Raw genomic sequence first — 16,347 nt, 5'->3', positions numbered from 1 at the left:
ATGCCAATCACTGCAACACCCATATGCCAATCACTGCAACACCCATATGCCAATCACTGCAACCCCCACATGCCAATCACTGCAACCCCCATATGCCAATCACTGCAACCCCACACATGTCAATCACTGCAACCCCACACATGTCAATCTCTGCAACCCCACACATGTCAATCACTGCAACCCCATCCATGCCAATCTCTGCCTCCGTCTTATTTGGGAGGGCCACCTGCAGTGAACCCACCTCTTGAAGTCCACTTAAGAATCATTCCGGAAGTCTTTAGTTTTTATTCTTCAGTCTTTATCCTACAACATCCTAGAGATGAGTAGAAAGCCGTTTCCCTCCATGTTAGATGTGGTCCTATCTAGGGGGTTGGTTCCTGTGCTGAGAGGGACCCACAGTCTGTTTCTGAGTCACAGGCTCCTCTTTCCATGAACACTCACAGTCCTTCCATGCCATCGGAGGCCTTAGCTCTGGGTCAGACCCTATGGACTCCTGGCTCAGAACCTACAGGCTCCTGGATCAGACCCTGTGGGCTCCTGGCTCAGAACCTACAGGCTCCTGGATCAGACCCTGTGGGCTCCTGGCTCAGAACCTACAGGCTCCTGTCTTGCTTTTAGCACAAGGTTTTCCTAGGAAGTGTGTCAGTAAACCAGCCCTAGGAGACAGGTGCTGAGGCTCTGCTGGGCAGACCCAGGCCGCGGTGTGCCAAGTGATGGCCTAATAACCTTTACCTTCTCCCTTACAAAACCCATCTACACCTTATGCCCTCTAGCAGACAGGAGCCTCACAACATCCCTTGTGAAATGTTAGCGCTAGAACACATTTTGTAACTCCTCCTGAGCCTCTCCTGGCCTGGTGGTCCTGTCGCTGTCTGAGCTTTTGAAAACTGAGATATCACCATCTTCAACGTATGTTTCACTTGAATTCACTCATTTCTGGAAGTTTTTTTTTTTTTAAGTAACCACTTTTAACAACACAGCAGGTGTCATTAGGATCATACTGTATCATACAGTCGGGCATGGCGGCATATGACTGCAATCCCAGCAGTCATGAGGCAGAAACAGAAAGAGCAACAATTCAGGGCCAGCTTGGGCTATCCAGTAACTTCCAGGCCAGCCTGGACTACAGGAAATCTTGTCTTAAAAAGGCAAATAAACTTTAAACTTTGCTGATCAAAAACATGCTTTTTTCTGCTCCAGAGGTTTTAAAAAAAAAACAAAAAAACAAAAACAAAACAACAACAACAAAAAAACAACAAAAAGCCCCACTGCAAACAACAACAACAAAAATAAAAATCTTCCCCAGCGGGAAGTGTCTTGCCTGCTTCCAACACACCTCTCCACACTGTCACCCCATTCTGAGAACTTTTATGTTAATGGGCAAGGGGCCCTCATCACTCTAGACATGAAGTGCTTTGTGTCTTTCTCTAATGTCCCCTGAGTACCCACCATATCCTCACTGGGGACACAAAGATGTATTAGCTTACTTGCCAATTTCCACAAGGTCCCCAGGGTAAAGGGTCACCTCTACTGTGTCTGCTCTGAACACTAGTATGTGTGCCAGGGATCATGGGATGAATCTGGAATGAATTGGACTATTATGTGAATAAATGCTCGGGCTGTGTCGCCCAGGGCACAGGGAAGGCACGGTGACAGAAGACTCTACCCCATGCAGTCCCGGGATCTACAGGGAAGGAGGATGGGGGAGGAGGAGAAGAGGAGGAAGAAGAGGAGGGAAAGAAGGAGGAGGACTTCCTTGAAGTGGAGGAGCCTGCTAGACATCTGGCAGTGGGCTGGCTTTTCCGGTGGGGGGAGCCTGTTGGTGAGCCAGAAAGGGACACAGAGAACCAGACTGGCGGGCATGAAGGAAACCTGTTGGCAGGGAGTGACTGTACCAGCCTGAGTTCACCAGGCTCTTGGCACCAACTCTGGGCAGAGCAGGGGCTCCAGAGAGCTATGAAAACAGCAAGGCTACCCCAGAAGTAAGGCTGCACGTAAGACAGGACTTGGCCCACTGTGCACTCTTCATTCAACATCCAGGTCAAGGAGGGCAGCCAAGTGACCAGCTCTGTCACAAGCATCGCAAAAGGCAAATGTCTACACCCTTAGGTGCTGCAATTATTTTAAAAATTAAAATAATACTTTTCCAGCCAAATGGAGGTGGCACATGCCTTTAATCCGAGCATTCCAATGGCAGAGGTGGGTGGATCTCTGAGTCTGGTCTACAGAGTGAGTTCTATAACTATCAGAACTACACAATGAAGCTCTATCTTGAAAAACCAAAGATGATGGTGATGATGGTGGTGGTGGTGGTGGTGATTTTCCCACCCTAAGGAATCCACTCCCAGAAATATCTTCCAGTCAGTTGGGCCCAAGCAGGACCCAGCCTTAAGCTGACACCACCCTTACATTTTACCTACAGCACCAGTCAAATCAGCCCTCCAAAATGTTTGCACCTGGGACAGACAGCGCCTGCATCTCCCAGCCCTGCATACTGTAGTGGCGGTGGCCCCCACTTTCACACAGGAACAGAATGATTTATGTTCCCGGTTTGAAGATTTGCCCATGGTTTGGCTACTAGGGACAACACCGGCAGATGGGTTGGAATGGATCCCCACCGCCCACCTACTGTATCACCTGGACTAGGCAGGCCTCCCCTTGCTGCCTGACACAAAGGCCCTCAAGGGGAAAGGGTGAATGCCTGGGGCTTTTAAGCACAGTTGGTGCCTGAGCTGATGGACTCCTCATAGGGGAGGAAGAAATGGGACAGTGATAAACAAAAGGTGACCTGGGTGCACACAGGCCCTGCTGATGAATGAAATCCTGATCCTGGGCTCCCAGCCAGAGCTGTCCAAACCAAACCCAGGCAGGAAACTGCACACTTCCTGGACTAGCCACAGAAAAGCTTCCTTTAGCTCACCCCACCCACTTCCCTCACAGCATTCCAGAACATTCTGTGCTAGGGCTGGAGGCACCAGGGGCTGTCACTGGGTCCCTCTTTCCCTATCTTTTCCCCAGGATATCCAGAACAGGCCATCCCAGACAGCCTCTCTAGCCTCAGGTCTGCAACCATGGGCAGCATACTTTGTAACCCACAGACCAAGGCTGGTCTCATCTGCCTCAGACCTGACGCTGTCCAATACTTCTGGCTGTAAGCCAGAGTCAGCAGACGATGAGCTGAGGGGATAGGCCCTACTTTGACCTTATAGTATACTTTTATTTAAACCCCAGCTTGGTCATCCTGACTCCAAGTCCTGGTACCCATCACAAGAAGACTCTTCAGGGACAATCATGAACCAGTCTTCTCTTCAAGTTCTTTGAGTGGTTTCTGATACCTCCTGGAAAGTCTACACCCAGAGACTGGTGGCTATTTATAATACAGGTCAATTCTCCTCCAGTCCCTATGGGTCTTATCCATTATAATTCAAATAGACTACATCAAGATCTGTGGCCACCTCTGGACCTAGGAACCCAGTTTTCCTCCCCCTTCAGCCTCACCTCACTGGTCCTGCCCTCCCCAGCTCGCCTCACTATTCCATAGGCCCTTTGCTTTTTGCTTTGTTCTAGAAGGTTGCTGCCAAGCCTCGGAGGGTCCAACACTATTCTTCATTTCATATTTTCATTTAAATCAATTTATGCTTTTACTCAAATTTGTTTGAGTATTTTTCAAAGGAAAATTTTCTTCTCCACCATAAGTAGAAAACTACATCACTTGTATAAAGAAAAGGCTATCTGGAGGTTCTGATTACATTAAAATACAAGGTCCTGGGTTCAAATCTCAATGTGGCAAAACAAAATGCCCACGGTAGCAAATCATTGGTAAAATGTCTTAAAAGCCCATCTCTCAGTTGGGCAGAGGCAGGTGGATCTCTGAGTTTGAGGTCAGCATGATCTACATAGTGAGTTCCAGGACAGCTAGGGCTACACAAAGAAACCCTGTCTCAAAAAACAAACAAACAGCCCATTTCCCTGCTACTTGAAACTTAGCCGTATTCTATTCTAATAAACACTGCTTTTCCTTGAATATTTCTTTTCTGTCTCTGTGACCCTTGATATTTGGCCCTATCTCATGGTCATCTGAGGATTTTCTTTCTGTTTTATGATAGCTGACCTCAAAAGTGAACACCAGACATACACATCTTAGCCCATCTCTTACACATACACAGAGCTCAGCTTGTCACAAGCACGCATCCAACAGAGAAGTCTGGACTGCCAGCTGCACAGCACCCTTCTCTGCCTGGCCCTTGGTCCACATGCTGTTCAACTTTCCACCAAAACCCAGAAGCCATCCAGCCAGGATCTCACATCCGTCCTGTCCACTGGAGTATGAAGATACAGATGGAAGACAGCGTCTGAGGTGGAGGCTCCTGGCTCTCCTCCAGCTCACTGCCTTTCTACTGCCAGGCAAGTCTCCATGAACCATTTACCAAACACTTTCCCAGTCTGGCACACCCCTTCCCCACTACATAGTCTGGAAAAGCCCCTGCAGGCACTAGACAGGCACGACACACAAAGATAGCTCCATGGGTCCTTAGTACCAGGAGAACCAGAAGCACCTACCAGAAAGCAATGGGCCCAGCCGAGAGAGGGTTACAGGGAGCCCCAGCAAAAGGAGGGCCTCTCGTGTGTGGTGGTTGCCAAGGGCGACCCAGGTGCTGCACATCAACATTTGAGCCACTCTGACTTAACTCAATAAGTAACAGCCTGCAAGGCCCAGCTGGAGCCAAACCCAGGCCTGGATTCTCTCTCCCTAGTGCAGGGAAGCTGGGCCAAGCCACCCCACCACTATTGTCCTGGAGACCAAGTCCCACAGTGGCAGCAGCTGACAGACAATTGTAGGGTGTTTCCCACCCAAGGTAGGACCTTCAGGGACGGCTTACATCCCCTGGGGGAATGTGTTTTCAGTCCAGATACATACAAATTGCAAAAGTTTGCTATTTCTTGAGACAGGATCTTGCTGAATGGCCCAGGCTGGCCTAGAACTCAGGGTCCTATTGTTTCAGCCTTCAAAGTGATTAGAATTATAAACATGTGTGACCTGTCAGCATTGAAGGGTTTGTCTGTTGTTGTTAGAAAGCGCTTAGATTCTAGACATTTCCCAAAAGTTAGTATCAGTCCTGGTGGGGCCCGAGCCTTGAGCATCACAGAGCTTCCCAGAGTCCCCAGTGCCAGCAGTGGAGCCTCTGGCTGTGGCTTCTTGGGAAGAAGGTAAACTGAGACCCTGATTATTTGACCAGTGCAGTAGAAGAACAGACTCCCCAAAGCAGCTGGCCCAGCACAGAGGCAGCGAGGCAGCCGGTTGCAGCAGGAGTGTGGTCCAGCCGTTATGTCTACGTTTGAGTCTAGAGGATGACAAGGAGCTCACTATTGACCTTTTCATAACAATCTAGTAAAGGAAGAAAATGTTTTCCAGCAGCCTTATCCCCATGGAGATTTAAAAAATTCTAAAAAGAGACACCAATGGACATAACCACCCAGAGCTTCTCAAATGGGGTTCTGAGGAGCCTGTGCTGGCAGGCTTTGTGTCAACTTGACACAAGCTAGAGTCATCAGGGAGTTAGGAGCCTTGGCTGAGGAGATGCCTCCATGAGATCCAGCTGTAAGATAGTTTCTCAATTGGTGATCAATGTGAGAGAGTCCAGCTCATGGTAGGTGGTGCCATCCCTGGGCTGGTGGTTCTGGGTTCTTTAAGAAAACAGACTCAGCAAGCCATGATGGCCAAGCCAGTGATCAGCCCCACCCCCACCCCTGCCATGGCCTCTGTATCAGCTCCTGTCTCCAGGTTCCTGCCCTGTGTGAGTTCTGTCCTGACTTCCTTTGGTGATGAAGCACAGTGTGGAAGTCTAAGCTGAATAAACCCTTTCCTGCCCAACGTGCTTTTGGATCGTGGTGTTTCATCACAATAGAAACCTGACTAAGACAGAACCCAGGATGCTGATATGATCCAAGGATGCTGTGGAAGATGGGAAGGGAGTGGGCAGCTTCCCAACCCAGCCACGGGGCCATATACAGTCGTACATGCCCAATTCCAGCACTTGGGAGACAAAAGCAGTCAGATTTCTTTGAGTTTGAAGCCACCCTGGTATACACTCTGAGTTTTTCAGGCTGCATAGTGAGACCTTGTCTTAAGAATAAAACAAAGTAAAAAACCAAAGAAACAACCCAGTCAGTTCAGCCTTCCAGATAAGACACCTGAAGAAGAGCGTCCAGAGCTTAACATGCATCTCAGTGGGCTGGAATGTAGCTCCTGGCACAGCCTTTCCCTGGTACACAGAGACCCCAAATTCCATTTCCAGACAGGAAATTAGACAACACTGTGACAGTCTCAGTTGTCAAGCGGTGGATTAAGAGGCAGTATTAGAAAGGCACACCTCCCTCCTCTGGTGCGCCTGAGATGGCTTTTCCAGAGAGCTTAGATCAGGAGGGTTCTGACTTACTGACAGATTAATCCCTCCATAGATTGGAAAGATGATGGCATTATAGAAAGATGGCAAAGTGGGAGGTGGGGCTTCACTGGAGGAAGCAGTTCACAGAGGGTATGTCCTGGGGGCTATATCTTGCCCTGGACCCTTCCTACATTAACTTCCCCTCTGTACCCCACAGAAGTAAAGAAAGCTTTTGCCACGTGCTTCCCCTGCCACGATGCTCCATCCATGGGGCCAAATGGTGCATCAAACTCTGAAACCATGAGCACAAATAGACTATCCCCGTCTTTAAGTTGTCTTTCTTGGGTATTTGTTACAGCAGCAAAAGAAAAGCAACTAATTCTAAGATGAAAAGAGAAAAACAAAAACTCAGTGAAGCCCCATAAGGGGGAGCTGAGAGAAGCTCCCAGGGCTTGTGGGGCACAGCTCGACTAGGAAGCAGCTGCACACATGCAGGGAGCTCCGAAGCCATACAGACGCTGCCTTTGTCAGGGCCCAGCCTGGCAGCTCTGTCCGTTCCCTGCAGGTCCACCCACCAGACGGACCTGTTCACAAACTATAGGTGACACCAACATCTCATCAAGATCTGAGTCAAGGTGTGCATCCCAAAGAGACCATGAGCCTGGCAAGGAGAGGTAGCAGAGGCCAAGTGGTGCTAGGGACCAGCATCCTGGGACACAAGCATGTTAGGAAAAAGCTATTTTCTCCCTGAGCATAGCAGCTTGTTGCATGGGAAGGTCTGGTGTGAGGGATTTCCCATACAGGGAGGTGGGAAGCCTCCATGAGAAGGCCTATGATGTCCCTTACAAGAAGGCATGGAGATCGCTAGCGTTCACCCTGTACGTCACAGAACTGTGGCAATGCTAAGCAGACAACAGCCTTAATTTAACCCTGCAGCATAGACATCCAGATGACTGTGCATCTTAGGCTGGGAAAACAATTCTGCCTTGAGCAAAACAAAGGCCAGGACCCTCTGCTAGCTCTAGGTGATGGACATCCATCTTGCATACCCAGCTTCCTTCTTCAGGTTTAAGTAACTATGTCATCCTCCTGGAGAAGATAAAGTGTCCCCTGCTTTTTCCTCCTTAGGGGAGGACATGACTGGGGAACCTCAAGATATCTGTCACCCTCCTCCACTTCCTGGAGAGTGACTGGCTCAAGGCTGTGCATGTTACCTAGGTCAAGGTGTGTCTTCCCTGGGTTACTGGGAAGTATACCTTTGTGACAGTGAGCTGTGGTAACAGTGTTGTTGTGGGACATACGACAGCTTGATGTGTAGTGTCCACATGGAAAGTGAGTGGGGGGAGGGTAGAGACCACCATGGGAAGTGAACAGGGGATAGGTGGCAGTGTGGCAAACAAACAGTGTCAATGGTGCTGGCGTGGGAAAGCCTGTGGCCACCTTTCCACCTCTCAGAGGACCCCAGTCTGGAAATGATGCTTAGGGAAGCCAGCAGAAGGAGGGGAATACACCTGAAGCGATTGTCAGTCACTGGGTGCAGCCAAGCCTGACCCACTTTTATGGTTCCCAGGCTGCCAGACTCACAGAGCCCCATTTTTGCTTCAGGTAGTTTGAGCTGGACTCTTATTTGGGATTGATCGTGAACTCTGGGAAAATCACCTCAGCAGAATTGAAAAGGCAGCAGAACTCATACACATGCTAAATTGATTCAGCTTTGGGGAGAGCTGTCTGCTCCTGCAGTTACCTGCCCTCTGAGGCCTGCCTCAGAGATACCACAGCAGAGATCGCCTTCCTTCCAATCTCCAGTTGGCTGACTTTGCTCTTCTGCTATAGCCAAAGGGCCCAAAGAAAGCTCCAGACCCATGTGTTTTCTCTGTGCTCCCTGGAGAGTATGACCTGCTCTCTTCAAATTACCCCTTTGCTTCCAATGATCCCCAGGAGAGATCCTGTCCCAGGCTCATCCCAGACCTTGGCCTATCTCCCAGGTTGTACGTTGAGACTGTGTCATCTACTTCTGACCCCTTCATCTTCCAGAGAGTGCTCCCAGAATGATATGACAAAGAAGCAGGCTTGCTGACAGGATCCTGAGTGCTCCTGACTTATCACACTGCCATAAGCACCTGTCAGTTCTTTCCTAAGGAGGAAAGAGCAGGGGCCAGTTTATCTTCTCCAGGAGGATGACATGAGTACTTACACCTGAAGAAGGAAACTGGACAGGCAGAATGGATGTCCATCACATAACGACAGCAGAGGCCCTGGCCTTTGCTTTGCTACAGGTAGAATTAATTCTCTTCCCAGCCCAAAATGCACAGTCACCAGCACAGGGCCCGCCACCACTGCTTACTCACTCTCTAAACAGAAAAGCAAATGCAAAATTGCCTAATCTACGAACATGTAAAATTTGCAAGAAGGATACAAATATGATATATGGCAATTCACATAGGAATAATTTAATAATTAATACACATAGGGAATGAAGTTGCTAACTTACAGGCTTTAAAAAGCTCAAAAGAAGGCTGCGAAGGTGGCTCAGTAAGTAAAAATCACTTACCATGCCAGCATGAGGACCTGAGATTGAATCCCCAGAACCCACATAAAGGCCAGATACAACAATACAATCATTCTGTGTGTAAATTCAAAGCTCCTAAGAAGAAATGGGAGGCAGAGACAGGAGAACCACCCCCACCCCCACACCCTAGTTACTTATCTCAGTGCTACAATGAAATTCTCGTGATGCTTTGAATGAGAACAGCCCCCAAAGGCTCATATATGTGTTCATGCTTGGGAACTGTTCAGGAAGAATCAGGAGGTGTGGCCTAATTATTGAATGTGGTGTGTTGTGGGGGTGGGGGGTGGGGGAGGGGGAGGGCATGGGTCAGAGGTTTCAAAAACCCATGACATTCCAAATTAGCTCTCTCTCTACCTCCTACCTGCAGATAAGGATACAATCTCTCAGCTAGTGCTCCAGGGCCATGCCTGCTTGCCTGCTTGCCTGCTGCCATGCTACACCATGATATCATGGTCACAGACTCACCCTCTGAAACTGTAAGCCCCAATAAACTCCTTCTTCCACAAGTTGCCTTGGCCATGGTGTCTTACCACAGTAGAAAAGCAGAGCACTAAAATTCTGACAAAAAGCAACTTACAAAAGGAAAGGTTTCTTCTGGCTCACAGTTGAAGGATCTAGTACATCATGGTGGAGGAGTGACGGCAAGAGCTTGAGGTGGCTGGTCACGTCGCATCTACGATCAGGAAGTGGAGAAGGATGAGGGCTAACGCCCAGTTAGCATTGTTCTCTTTATGCAGTCTAGGACCCAAGTCAACAGAATAGTGTTATTCACTATTTGGATGGATCTTCCAACCTCAGTTAAACTAATCTATATAAATGTATATAAATTAATAATCTATGTAAGTTTATATAAACTAACCTCATAACCATGGTCAGAGACTAAATCTAAATAATTCCTCCCAGGTGAGCCTGAAGGTATGTCTCCTCTGTGATTCCAAATCCTGCCAAGTTGACAATCAAGACTCAACATCAAACCCAGGAAGCTCACAGGTCCTCTAACCTGGTGCACTAAGGTACTCTAGCCTGGGGTAGAAGTGGAATGACAAGAGACCCTGTTTCTAACAAGGCAGAAGGTGAGTGAGGTCTGATACCCAAGGCTGTCCCTCAGAGCTCCACATGGATGCCATGGCATGCGTGTACCCACATTTATACATACAAATGAGTGTGCACATGCACAAAAGCTCATGAGAACTGAGTGTGGCGGTGCATGCCATAATCCCAGAACTACGGAGATAGAGGCATGAGGATCCAGAGTTCAAAGGTCATTCTTTGCTACAGGGTGTTCAAAGGCAGCCTGGACTACATGAGAACTTATCATGAAGAAAGGAAAGGAGGAAGGGAGGGAGGGAAGGAAGGAGGGAGGGAGGGAGGGAGAGAGCCCGAGAGAGGCGGGGGGGGGGCGGTTTAAAGGAAAACAAAAGATCCAAGGGGGAAGTGAAGACAACAGCCACTGTTGGTATCAGGAACCGGCAATTGCAAAACAAAAGCATTAGAAGAACCCTTGGTGAAGGCATGTTACAAACACACGTTTGTGTTACATGTGCAGTGTTATTCTGTGACTTGGCTGTACGATGTCCTTCTGAGAGGTAGTCTGGGTCAGTGGGACAGTGGTTGGCGTGACAGGGCCGCCATCAGTGGGGTTGCTCCTCAGGCCAGTGGGTGCGGGAGAGTCAAGATGCTGAGCCTTCTGCTGGGGTAAGGCCCCTGTTACTCCTAGGCCCTATTCCCCACTATAGCCTAAAGAGCGTCCACGGCAGTCTCAGGGGGCTGTCCACTCAGCACCTTCGTCAGTCCCTGATTCTGCCACCGTTGCTCACACTAGAAAAGCAAGTAGGCTTTGTAGTGACAATTTTGGAATTTTGGGTTCTTCTCCTTAAAGACCACAGAAATAGTATCCGGTTTCGTTTGAATCCCAGGTGTGGGATGTGGGGCTGCCTCGGGTTGTGCACAGTAGCCGACTGTGCTTTGCCTCATGCGGGGTGGGGGTGGGGGACATGATTTTGCCAGCTGCAGATGGTTTCTGTAATTGACATTTGGAATTCTGGGGACTTCTCAGAGGGTATGTAAATGCTGGGGCCCCAGAAGGTGGGTTGTTGGTTAGTCGCTGTTGGTCACAGTTTAGGTAATTGTTCACGAAGAAGGAACAACAAGAAGAAATTAGATGTCCTGATGGCAAAGATCAAACTTGCCCCAAGGAATTCAATATCCCTACTCAGCAAGAAGTTGAGTGGTAAAGTTGCCCCCTTTTCCAACCCCTGACTTTATTCAGGGATCTCTTTCCTTTCCTCCCTATCCTTTCTTCTCTCTTAGCTAGTGTTGGGGGTTGAATGGTGGAAGAAAAGGGGTAGAGAAGGGTAGAAGAAAGAACCCACAGAGTAGCTGAAGACCAGCTACAGGATTTCATGGAGCATGTACGTCCTAAATAAGTAATAATGTCTGCCTGGAGAGTCATGCTTAGGACAGTGGAGCAGCCCTTGTTTCAGAGTGGGAATGGTCAGTTAGTGCTGTCACCCGTGGGTGCCGGAGGAGAGCACCTGTATACCACATGCTTTCTTTGTTTTCTGCCACACGTTTTACCCCTCACTGAGGGGCCAAGTGAGAGATTTCCTTCAGATCTAATGTGTCTGGTGTCTCTCTCCTTATAGATCACACAAACCATGTCACAGATATTTTCTTCCTGCCTTGATTACCCAGCAGAGTTAAAAGTCTGACTCACAGTAAAATGTGTTGGACTCTATGACTCGAATATACACATACATGTGTGTGTGTGCGCGCGCACGTGCGCGTGTGTATATGTATATGTATATGTATATGTATATGTATATGTATATGTATATGTATATGTATATGTATATATTCTAAGTCTTCCACCACTGCTTTTGACATTTGGTTAATCTCTATTTTTTCTGATCTTATTTTTCTGGGCTTCTATTTAATTACACATGCTTACAGAAACAGATAATATAAACGTATCTGTGCACACACTGTTATCTATACACAGGTCTGGTACATAGCGACATATCTTACATTTTTATAAATACATGTTTGTATATCTATATATGATGTGGAGAAACATATATTCTCTGGGCATTCTCAGTTTTTACAGGTAACATGCTGGAGTACTGAGTGGATAGATGCATATATAGATGGATAATGGGAGAAACAGCAAAACAGAAGGCACAGTCTTTGCCTGAAAATGTCAGAGTACAGTTGGGCCCTGGGAAGAACAGGGTACCAGCAATCAGAGGTCAGGCTATTCACGAGGAGCCTGTTAGCTACTCTACTGGGAGTGGGAAACGACCCACAAAGCCAGCCCTCCCCTCCCAGCCACTCTGAGGTTTTATCAATCCTCTAACACAGCCTACTCCCACCCCTTCCACTCAGCAGCAGCAAATTAAATGCAGAGGTTGGTGGCTATGAGTCTGCACCAGCTCTGTGCACAGGGCTGACAATTAGTATTGGAGGCAACATTCTAGAAAGACAACAGCATCGGGCCATGAATAATGAGACAGCAAACTATGCGGTCTCCTTATAAATGCTGCCAGAATTCTAAGTGAAAAGAGCCCCCAACCTGCGTCTGCATTCAGACTGCCCCTGTCCCCCCTCTGATGTCTGAGAGCAGCTGCAGATTGGAGAACTCCTGTGCTTTGCTTCTCCCAGCAAGAGAGGAAACCCCAGCTAAGATCAATCAAGCTGCTCAGGACCAGAGACTCGGCCCCCAGCATGAAGGGCTCGGTCCTGGCAGCCCCCTGACCCCAGTGTATCTACAGAAAGGGTGCCACAGCATGTGGCCCTTGTGGGCCAGCTGAAATAGGAGGATGAGCCAGGGCAGGAAGCAGCAGGGCAGTGTGGGCAGGTGCCCCTCACACAGTCTCCCACAGGCTTCACAGCCAGTTCCTATACCCTTCAGTCCCCAGTTATAAGCCTATTTATTCCAAGATCACCAGGGCTTTGCATTGCAAACAGCAGGCAAAAAGGAGACAATGACCAGACTTCGGGCCTTTTCAATAAAAATTTCAGGAGGACACAGGCCAGGCCTTTCTTTTCTGGGGTAACTAACAATTTGTGAAGGTAGTCAGGCTTTCGACATTCTAGAATCTTACCTGCACAGTAAAGGGCTACAAGGAGGAGAAAGGGAGAGGAAAGGTTGTGTCCGTGAATGGATTCAAGTGACAGAACCTTGTGTAGTTAGTTCCTCAGAGCAAGACTAATGGAAATGCTGAGTTTATTGAGTAGGAGTAAGGGGAAACCTTTTATAATAAGGTAAACTGGCATCCTGTCTGATGGCCTAGCAACCACCAGGCATGGCCTCAGAAGCGCTGACTTTACATTGTGACCACCCAGTTCCCTCAGGCCATACCCAGGCCAGGATAGCACATCTAAGTCCCTCCCTTAATAACCTGGAAAATTGTGGGGTGACAGTGGGGACTAGGATACAGTCTAGTAGTAGCGCATACGAGTGAGCATGGAGCCCTGGGTTAGAGCTCCTGCAGCAAAAGTGTGGGGCTGAGGGGGACAGATTGATACTGAGCCATAGTTCAGTCATGAGAAACAGGGTCTGGAGGGTTAAGAGAGAAGGGAGCCAATCCAGAGACAAAGCAGACACCTGGCTTCCCTCTAGAAGACACGCTCAGTTCAATCCTCCATGGTCTGGGTGGGCAGAGCCACCTCAGCTTTGAGTTGTTCCAGTGTCTGGAGTCCTTCTTTTTGTTCAGTTGTCACCATTTGTAACCAGCCAGGGCCAGCCACAGGTACCCAGCAGCCTGCTTCATATGACACGCTGTTCCCTGCTACCCCTGCAACCCAGAGTGAAGATGACCTGGGAGTGTTCAGACCAGCACTAGGGGGAGCAGAGGATTTGTGCACCAGGCTGTCTGCCACATCTATCTCCACTAGCAAGGTGACCTTGAACCCCAAACCTTCTGAAATGCAGTTCTTTGTGTTTGGGCTGCAGCTGCCTCCCCAGATCCTCCTCTGTACCCCTGTAGCCAGTCATCCTGGCTACTGTCACAGTGAGCTTCCCAAAAGGCTGGTCCTAGCATGCAGCCCCAGGCTTGAAATTGCCCTGGCAGCTTGCTATTGCTATTTGTATAAAACCAAAAATTTCCTACACACCTGGGGCCTCTGCATGTCCTTTAATGTCATATTCCTTCCTTGGCCCTTCAGGGACCCTGATACAATCTTGTTCACCTAATTATCTCTGTTAAATGTTGTTTTTAGCACCATTATGGAAATACAATTCACAAATCCTAAAACTCGCCTGTGTAAACTCTACAGCCCAGTGGGTTTCTGCACAGTCACAGAGCTGTGTCTCCAGTGTTGGATTTCAGGACATTTCCAGTGCCCCAGAAAGAAAGCATTAGCAGTCACTCCAATCTCCCTTCTCAGCCCCTAGAAAAGGCTGATCTACTTTCTGTCTTGTGGATTTGCATATTCTGGGTGCTGCATATAAATGGAGTCATACAATACATGACCTTTTTATTATTCTTTCGGGGTTTTTTTTTTCTGTCCTAATCTTTATGACTTCTCTCCTTTGCTTGCTTTGGGTTTAGATTTCTGCTCCTTTCCTGGTTTCTTACAGCAGAAGATTATTGACCTGAGGCCTTTCCTCTTTTTTAATATAGACATCCACAACTATATATTCTATAAGCCTTAAAGATTATTCTCTCTCTCTCTCTCTCTCTCTCTCTCTCTCTCTCTCTCTCTCTCTGTCTCTCTCTCTCTCTGTGTGTGTGTGTGTGTGTGTGTGTGCAGATGCCCAGGGAGGCCAGAGGCATCTGATCCCCTGGAGCTGGAGTTACAGGCAGTTGTGAGTTGCCTGACATGAGTGCTGGGAACTGAACCCTGGTCCTCTGGAAGAGCAGCCAACACTCTAAACTGCTGAGCCATCTCTCCAGCCTTCCATAGGCTTTAAAATGTTACACTTTTTTTTTTATTTGTCTCAAAGCACTTTCTAATTTCACTTAGGAGTTCTTTTAGTATTTGGAGGAAATTACTTTCTACATATTTGTGAATTCCCCAGTTTCCTGTAGCTTTGGAGTTCTAATTTACGTTCCAGTATAGCTAAAAGGACATACTTTGTATGACTTCAATCCCTTTAAATTTATTGAGATGTGTTTTCCAGTCTCACATGTATGTGAGACTCTTGGGACAATGCTTCATGTACACTTACGAAGAACCGGCTGCTATTGGGTGGTGTTGGGGAACCTTACAATTAAGGTAGCAGTCCCCCATGACTGGATGGCTTTCTGGACTTCGTGCAAAATGGGGGACTCCCTTTCTCAGCGGGGCTCCCTGTCTCTGCTGCCTTTGTCTGAAGAGTGTCTCTGAGCACAGGTGGCTGGCCTTGTCTGAAAAGTGCCCTTGTACAGAGCTCTCTGCAAGGCTGCATAACTCAGCACACACGCCCACTCTGGCTACTGCCCCCGTGATAATTAGGTCATGTATTATAACCAATCTGTCCTTCCTCCTCACTTGATGCCATGACCAATTAGCCCTTTCCACCTGTACCCCCAAAAGCCCTTATCTTGAAAACAATAAAGTAGCCCCATCTCAATGCAGCTGGTTCCAGAGGTCATTCTGTTGCTCTCTGCCTCTGTCTGCTTTCTTCCCTCAGGCTGTTGGCTACCAGCCTAGGGGGAGAAGGGGGGGGACGACATGAGGTGGAGTACTTTATAGATGTCTGTTAAGCCTCATTGGTTTATGTCAAGTCTTTTATTTCCTTATTGATCCTCTGTCTACATATGCATCCATCATTGCAAACGAGATCTTGAATCCAGGAGTGGGGGCATGGATTGCACCCCCAAGGCCACCCTGTGCCACACAACAAGACCTTGCTCCAAAAATTAATCCCACCTTTAATCCCAGCACTCTGAAGTCAGAAGCAAGTGGATCTCTGTGAGTTTGAGTCCAACCTGATCAACCTAGGGTGTTCCAGGCCAGTGAAGACTACCTAGTGAAACCCTGTCTCAAAATTAAACTAAAATAAATAATTATAAATAAATAAATAAATAAATAAAGAAAGAAAGAAAGAAAGAAAGAAAGAAAGAAAGAAAGAAAGAAAGCAAAAGACCTGGAAGTCTACAACTATCATTGTTGAATCCCAATTTCTCCCATCCTTATTGCTAATTTTGCTCTCTGTAGTTTGGGGGGTCTGTTTCTGGGTAGATATATATTTGTAATTGTTATTATTTCCTGATGGGTTGGCTTTTTAGCATCTTAAATGACCTTATTCATTTCGGTAACACTGTCCGTGTAATGTGTGTGTGCACACATCTCTGTGCATACATGGAGAGCCCAAGAAGAGGACATCAGGTATCTTCTCCTGTTCTCCACTTTGTACCCTTGAGGCTGAAGGTCTCTTGCTGAGCCTGAAGCTCCATTTAGGCAAGG

General features: G+C 47.9%; 1 protein-coding gene across 1 annotated transcript in view; it reads right to left on the bottom strand.

The window, feature by feature from the left end:
- Positions 1–16,347, bottom strand: part of Rph3al (rabphilin 3A like (without C2 domains)) — a 93,613-nt gene that overhangs the window by 57,180 nt on the left and 20,086 nt on the right. Inside the window, exon 2 of the mRNA XM_028759352.1 lies at positions 9,533–9,628. The gene's annotated coding sequence lies outside the window, so the exon portion shown is untranslated. The remainder of the gene's footprint in view (positions 1–9,532; positions 9,629–16,347) is intronic.

This window comes from Grammomys surdaster, unplaced genomic scaffold (genome assembly GCF_004785775.1).
Source record: "Grammomys surdaster isolate TR1022 unplaced genomic scaffold, NIH_TR_1.0 126278, whole genome shotgun sequence".
NCBI lineage: Eukaryota > Metazoa > Chordata > Mammalia > Rodentia > Muridae > Grammomys > Grammomys surdaster.
This window is presented reverse-complemented; position numbering and strand designations above follow the sequence as displayed.